This window comes from Otolemur garnettii, unplaced genomic scaffold (genome assembly GCF_000181295.1).
Source record: "Otolemur garnettii isolate 467f Iridium unplaced genomic scaffold, OtoGar3 scaffold00104, whole genome shotgun sequence".
Lineage (NCBI taxonomy): Eukaryota > Metazoa > Chordata > Mammalia > Primates > Galagidae > Otolemur > Otolemur garnettii.
Window position 1 is genome coordinate 7,399,244 of NW_003852499.1, and position 8,116 is coordinate 7,407,359.

At 39.9% G+C, this 8,116-nt stretch overlaps 1 protein-coding gene and 1 pseudogene across 6 annotated transcripts in view; one reads left to right on the top strand and one right to left on the bottom strand.

The window, feature by feature from the left end:
- The window catches only part of LOC100962189 (ELKS/Rab6-interacting/CAST family member 1), a 285,037-nt gene that overhangs the window by 59,212 nt on the left and 217,709 nt on the right, over positions 1–8,116 (top strand). The window lies entirely within an intron of this gene.
- Positions 1,855–2,289, bottom strand: LOC100944542 (annotated as a pseudogene).

An 8,116-nucleotide genomic window follows, 5' to 3' on the forward strand; every position in this document is an offset into this window, starting at 1 on the left:
AAAAAAAAAAAAGGCAGCTTATGGAATACTGTTATGTTAAACTTTACTTACAGGAGGTTAAATCCTTAGAACTAACATTTTCCTCAGGAAAAGATTAATGGAAACATCAGTTGCTTTCCAGACTTTTGACAGTTGCTGCTGAAAAGGTGGTTTTACACAAATACTGAATTAAAAAAAAACAAAAAACCTCTAAGGTGGTGCCTGTGGCTCAGTGAATAGGGCGCCAGCCCCATATATCAAGGGTAGCATGTTCGAACCTGGCCCTGGCCAAACTGAAACAACCCCCACACTCCCAATAGCCTGGCTTTGTGGTGGGTGCCTGTAGTCCCAGCTACTCGGGAGGCTGAGGCAAGAGAATTACTTAAGCCCAAGAGAGTTGGAGGTTGCTGTGAGCAGTGTGACACCACGGCACTCTCCCGAGGGCGATAAAGTGAGACTCTGTCTCTACCAAAAAAACAAAAAACAAAAAAAACCCTTTAGTACACAATGAATTGCTTTTATTTCGGTACTAATCTATATTTCAGCATTTAGTAGTCTTGAAAAAACACAGCCGTTTGCCATGAAGTCAAAAGCCCACCAATTTTGGGGATCAGCTGTGCTCACTCAGTTCTTTCTGGATCCCTGCTGAGGATTGGAACGTGCAAAGGAGCAGCACCACAACCAAAGCATGCACTGAATTCAAGGTTTTTTTGTTCCAGTTGTCAAATTCCAAACTAGACCCCAATTGATTGCAAGGATGACAAAAATGAAAGCCCTGTTTAAAACTTCTTTGATTTTTAAAAGCAAAAGCAATTACAGGAAAACAAAACAATTCAGAGAGATGGTGTGTGCTTATAACTGTCTTCATGTGGGCTCTCTCCAAGTTACTAAGGACTCTGAGAGCTGGCAGGTCTGAGTAACCCTGGTGACTGTTCACCTTATCAAAACCTGAGCTAAAAAAATGCATCAGCTGATGATGACAGCAGAGGTGGCAAGGCTGAGGACCCAATTCATTTCCTGGGCTGGTGGAGTGAACTAATGTGATTCTAAAAGTAAACAAGGGAGGTCAGAGACTCTTTCCAACCTTACCTGATGGCTTTTGGCCAAAGCAAGGAAGTGTCATGGAAAGTATTGGGTGGTGACAGTGCAAAGAGGGACTTGAGGAGGAGGGAGGAGAAAGCAGCATCCCTCCATAAAGGTGGGGGAGAGAAGATACGGGGAAAGCCCTGAATTCCTCACTGAAGGCCAGTCTCAGAGGGGAGCCAGAGGGGTTACTAAATTTATGCTTTGGCCAAGGGCGGGAGTGGAGGAGAGTGGGAAGGGGATGATGGCTTGGAAGGAGGCATGATTTAAGACTTAAAGAAATCAGGGATGCAGACAAAGCACCCCACAGACCCAGCAGTAGTCCCACAGGCTGTGACCTGAAACCTTCATGTCTACTCTAACAAGCCGCCCAAGCTTGAGGGCTGTTGCAGGGAGGGGAGGAGACAGGGGCAAGGGAAATGAGAGAAGGCAGAGACCCCAGGCCAGGTAATCAGCAGCAAGGTGATTGTGTGATGTGTCTTTTCACAGTTGAGTTAGATGTACCCCACCAGTTATGATGGGAACCAATTTAAATATACTTTCTTGATCCCAGAAGTTCAGCTACATGGACAGTGGTTACACTTGATGGGATGATTTGTTATAGCACAACTTGTATATTTCAAATGGACAGAAAATTAGTATCATTAACAGTATCTTAAAATAAATTGCCTTTGAATGGGAGCTTCCTTTCCAGTACTTTGAAGTTTATAAGACATATCTAGAAAATTTACTACTGTGGAAAATGAAGACTGCTTAAATGGAATGGGAGGGCGGGGAAGGGCCTCTGGTTTTCCTTTTGATTAATTGCTGTAACACTGTCCTTCAGGTGGCTGAGGGAGTTTCATATTTTCTTTAGACATCATTAGGTGCCGAAGCTCTTGCAGGACAACTTTGGTGGTATATGAATTCTGCCATTTTGCTAGCACTGATATGGCTCTTGGGTCCACCACTCCATTAGCACTATTAACTCCATTCATATTAATTTTTGTTATAAATCTTACAAAGGGGGGTACTTCTGGGTATTGAGGTCCACATTCTATTTTAAGGCTGTATATAAAGTGTTCTTGGAGGTCCACTTGTCATCTCTGTCCATCTTGTAAGTGTCATGTCTTCATCATATTCTAGACCTCAGATAACTGTGCCATCTCCTACTCCTTTCTGGTATTCTTCGAGTTCTTCCAACAGTCGGAAATTGCCAGGGACTTTTACTCCCATGGTGGCTGCCATCTTGTATCGCTGTCGCTCCTGAAGTGATACTTTTGCTTTGGACTCCCGAAGGGCTGTGATCACAGGTGTGAACCACCATGCATGGACTTATTTTTGACTTTTATTTTTTAATTTTTTAATTTTTTAATTTTTTTTATTGAATGGTAACTATGTACATTAATGCACTTCTGGGGTACAGTGTGGGGTTTTCACACACAATCCGAAACACTTCCATCAAACTGGTTAACATAGCCTTTGTGTCATTTTCTTAGTTATTTTTGACTTTTGACAGTTTGACCATAATGTGTCTTGGAGAGGAATTTGGGGGGCTGAATATATTGGAGAGCTTTGGTTTTCTGTGTCTGTATCTGTCCCAAGACTTGGAAAAATTTCAGTTATTATTTCAGCAAATAGGTTGGTTGTGCCTTTTCCCATCTCTTCTTTTGAAATTCCCCAAATCTGAGTATTTGTTTGCTAAATGGTATCCCGTGTATCAGGTAGGCTCTCTTTATTTTTAAAAAAATATTTCCTTCCTTCTGTCCTCCTTCCTTCCTTTCTTTTCTCCCTCCCCATTTTGTCTGACTGAATTATTTCAAAAGTCATATCTTCAAGTTTAGAAATTTGTCTGCTTGACATAGTGGGTTTTTTTTTTTTTTTTTTGAGACTTGTTGCCCTGAGTGGAGTGCAATGGCATCATTATAGCTCATAGCAACCTTAAACTCTTGAGCTCAAATGATCCTCTTGCCTCAGCCTCCTGAGTAGCAGGGAGTATAGGGACTCACCATGATGCCTGGCTAGTTTTTCTACTTTTAGTAGAGATAGGGTCTGACTCCTGCTCAGGCTAGTCTGAACTCCTGAGCTCAGCTCTGCCTTGGCCTCCCAGAGTGCTAGGATTATAGACTTGAGCTACCATACCCAGCCTGCTGCTACAGTCTATTGTTGAAGATCTACTTCATTTATTGAATTCTTTAGTTCCATAGTTTCTCTTTGGTTCTTTTTTCATGATAGTATCTGTCTCTTCTTTGAAATTCTTATTCAGATTGTGAATTGTTTTTCTATTTCTTTGTATTGGCTGTGTTCTTTTGTATCTTGCTGAGTTTCCTTAAGATCATTATATTTAGGAAATTCTTTTTCTTTTCTTTTCTTTTTGTTTTTGAGATAGAGTCTCACTTTATTGCCCTTGGTAGAGCGCCGTGGTGTGATAGCGCACAGCAACCTCAAACTCCTGGGCTCAAGCAATTCTCTTGTCTCTACCTCCCAAGTAGCTGGGACTATGAGTGCCTGCTACAGTGCTTGGCTATTTTTAGAGATGAGGTCTTGCTCCTGCTCAGGCTGGTCTCAAACCCATGAGCTCAGGCAGTCATCTGCCTCGGCCTCCCAGAGTGCTAGGATTACAGGCGGGAGCCACTGTGCCCGGCTCCTTTTCAGGAATTTCAGAGATTCTTTTTTGGGGGGGGGGAAAGAGAGAATGTTGTTACTGGAGAATGTTGTTTTTCTTTGGAGGTGTCATGTTTCACTTTTTCATGTTTCTCTTTTCTCTACATTGACATATGTGAATCTGGTGTAATAATAGCCACTTCTTCCAATTTTATACAATAGCTTTCAAAGGGAAGACCTTTTCCTTTAGGTAGGTATCTATAGTGTCAATTCGGTACCTAGTCAATAATGGAATATTAGTTCATTCCAAAGAGATAAGGTTATGATACATGCTGCAGCTTGATGTACCTCCAAAACCCTATGGTCACTGAAAGAAGCCACGTACAAAAGGTTGCATATTGTATGATTCCACTTATGTGAAATATTTATGGTAGATAAATCTGCAGATATAGAATGCCATTGGTGGTTGCCAGGGCTGGGGAGAGGGAGTGGCAATACGGAGAAACTGGCTATGAGTTGAGAGGAATTTTACTTTGGAGCGATGGAAATACTTTGGGACTAGATAGAAGTCGTCCTCGCACAGCATTGTGAATGCACTAAATGCCACTGGATTCTTCATTTTAAATGATTAATTTTATCTTATGTGTACTACATCTCAATAACTATTTTTTAAAATTTCATGAATAGCCATTTATAAAAATAAATACAATGATGATTATACTGTTCTTTGTTGAATATATACTGTGGAAGTCTTATCTCAGTATTGCTAGAGAGATATAGGAAGAACAAAAACTAAGTACTATATTAATGTTTAAAAATAATTGGCCTTAAGCTGCTTTAAATCTAGTTTATCAAGAATGAGCTTTTGAGACCAAGTGCACAGTGAGTAATATAGCAAGGGGATATCTTTAGGCACAAAGATCAGTATAGTTAGCTGGGCAGGTGGCACTCTGGGAAGCCAGGGCTGTTGGATCCTTTGACCTCAGGAATTCGAGATCAGCCTGAGCAAGAGTGAGACCCTGTCTCTACTAAAAATTAGAAAAAAGTAGCCAGGTGTTGTGGTGGGTACTTGTAGTCCCAGCTACTCGGGAGGCTAAGGCAGGAGGAATGCTTGAACCCAGGAATCTTCTGAGATTGCTTTGAGCTAGGCTGATGCCATGGTACTCTTATCTGGGCAACACAGTAATTCTGTCTTAAAAAAGGAAAAAAAAACAAAGAATGAGCTCTTGAAAATTTACTCAGGGACTGGATAGTAGGGGGTACTCTTGTTACCTATTCTTGTAATGTTTACAGCATATTAAGTCATGCATTTTAGATTTGTTGTATGAATTTGATATTTTGAAAATTACTAGCTAGAAGAATCTGATTATGAACTTACATTTTAGAATTCTGTATTTTATCTTCCAGTTTTTAAGGGGAGGACCTTTTCTCCTTTAAAGGATATTTTTTGACATGGAAAAAATTTTTGTGTTTACAATCATGTCCTAAAGTTTAATATTCTTGATTTAAAAGAAACTGTGAAAATTACCCATTTAAAAATCTAACGAAAATATCTGTCTTACTGGCTGAGTGTCTCATGCCTGTAATCCTAACAGTCTGGGAGGCTGAGGTGGTTGTATTGCTTGAGCTCAGGAGTTTGAGACCAGCCTGAGCAAGAATGAGACCTGTCTCTAAAAATAGCTGGGCATTGTAGCTGGTACCTATAGACCTAGCTACTCGGAAGGCTGAGGGGGGAATTGCTTGAGCCCAAGACTTTGAGGTTGCTGTGAGTTACGACGCCATGGCATTCTACTGAGGGTGACAAAGTGAGACTGCCTTAAAAAAAAAAAAATTCAGTGGCTCCTGTAGATCAGTGGGTAGTGCACCAGCCACATACACTGAGGCTGGTGGATTCAAACCCAGCCCAGGCCAGCTAAAACAACAATGACAACTGCAAAAACAACAACAAAAAATAGCTGGGTGTTGGGGCGGTGCCTGTAGTCCCAGCTACTTGGGAGGCTGAGGCAGGAGAGTCGCTTAAGCCCAAGAATTATAGGTTGCTGTGAGCTGTGATGTCACGGTACTCTACCCAGGGTGGTAGCTTGAGATTCCGTCTCAAAGAAAAAAAAATTCTGTCTTGTATGAAATAATTTAAATAGGAGACGTATTTAAAACAACTAGTAAATACATATTTTTTTACTTAGAAAGTAATTTTCTTTTTGGTAATCTGTCTCTCCCACCTCCTCCCTTCTTTTTTTGGTCTAGTTCTAAATTCTGATTAAATAGAATCAGAATCATTTTGGATTTGTCAGATATTGGTGTTTTGGGCCTGACTAGTCCACTTAAAAACATTGTAAGAATGAAGTTTTACCTCCTTCAGTAATCCTTTGAATTTAAACCTAAGGTCATTTTTATGAAAACTTTTAATAGCATTTAGTAGTTAATATTAGTATTTCTTTTAAAGCCATTTGGCAAAAGAAAAAGCCATTTAGCAGCATCTCATATTTTGAATTTGAATTTTTTAATTTGACCTAAACTAACCACTTTTGGGATCATAACCCCTTTTAGAAATATACTTATATGTCTTAATAATCAAAATGTTAAGTTCCATGACATAACACTGCATTCTCTGTGGGAGATGCTCTCTTCACTAAAACAAGTTGGTACTCAACCACTAATTTGATTTTACAAATCATTTTGTAACAAGTCAGTTTGAAAAGGTAGCTAGTATTATATAAAATAAAGCTGTTTCTGCTGTCCCATGAAAACTATCAGATTCTATAAAATTTTACTGTTGCAGAGTTAGGGTTTGGGGACTACTCTAAATAACCTGTAACCTTGTAATCAGAACAGTAACAGAAATGGTACCTCAGGAGATTACCTGGCTGGCCCTGAGATGGCAGGTCATTGTGATAGCCTGCAATGAAAACTTTAGACAGTAGTCATAGATTAGCTTGCTTGTAGTGCTGAGACAATGCTGACAGAAGTGGATCTCTGAGGGAAGGAGGAAGTCCAGCCAGTCTTGAGCAGAGAGCTATGAGTGCTTAGGGGTGTGCCCCTATAGGAAGTGAGCCCTGGATGTAGGTGCTCATTTTTAGCTTTCTTAAAATAGAGTTGAAAGGATTCCTGTTTATGTAGCAGCCAAGCTGAGGGCATTTTCCTTTCCTACTGAAGACTGTAATTCTACTAATGCTCTTTGTAGTTCCTTTGCTTACGAAAAATTGCTTATGAGCTAGCACAGCTGTGATGTAGTGATAGTCCTCTATTTACCGCAGTCATGTGTGAGCTAGTTCATATTATAAAAACTTTTTAGAGCAAAACACACCGTATGTCTGCCTTTGGGAGTTTGCTACATTCACTATTCACCGTTTTATTTTAGCCACTTTTAGAGTATTGCCATAGCTGTTTCTGTCAGTTTGACATTTTGATTTCAAAGATCCTATTATAGTCTTGCTCCAAATGTCAAACTTTGGAGTTCCTGAATGATAGGATAAACTGATGCTTTATTTGTTAAAGCAGAAGATGATTTTGTAGTTTGTTATTGTGTCTGTAAAGCTGTGTGTGTTTTGCTTAAATGAGAGCTTCTCTTGAATCTTTATACTGCCTAATCAAGCTTTATTGATTTTAAGTTATTTGCTGTCTAAGTTTTAATACTTGTATGAACTATAAACTTGCTCAGAACCTTGATGAAATTAGGAGAGGAATGGATTTTCAAAGCAGGCAGAAAACATATAGGCCAAATCTCAAGGAAAACTATTGCCTAAAAGCTTTTAAATGTGCCTCATTACTATGTATTTTTTTTTTTTCTTAGAGACAGAGTCTCGCTTTATTGCCCTTGTAGTGTGCTGGTGACATCACAGCTCACAGCAACCTCCAGCTCTTGGGCTTAGGTGATTCTCTTGCCTCAGGCTCCGAAGAAGCTGGGACTACAGGCGCTCACCACAACGCCTGGCTATTTTGTTGTTGTTATTGTTGTTACAGTTTGGCCAGGGCCAGGTTTGAACTTGCCACTCACAGTATATGGGTCTGTGCCCTACCCACTGAGCCACTGGCACCGCCCTGTGTATTTGAAGTGTCACCAATTTCTTAGTTTTACTGTACTAACTGTGGTAGACATTTACTCAGTGTTCATATAGTTGTAATCATTGTTTCTCAGGTAGAGACTAATTTTACTTCTAAGGAACTGGGGCGTGTGATGTGGAAGAGCATCTCATCAGAATAGCACCGTTAAGAATATTGATGTGTGCATTCCTTAAGAAGAGTACTGTATTTGCCTTCTTTACTTTTTAAGCACAATTGTGTCATCTTCAGGAGACAGGCATTGTATTTGTAGCTTTCTCTTCAAACACAGAGTAGATATGGTAATTTTTAGAGTTGTTTGTGTGACATTTTCCCCTCATAACAAAATAAGAAATAGGTATGATAAAAACAATTTTTTTTTTTTTTGAGACAGAATCCCGCCATGTTGCCCTTGGTAGAATGCCGTGGCGTC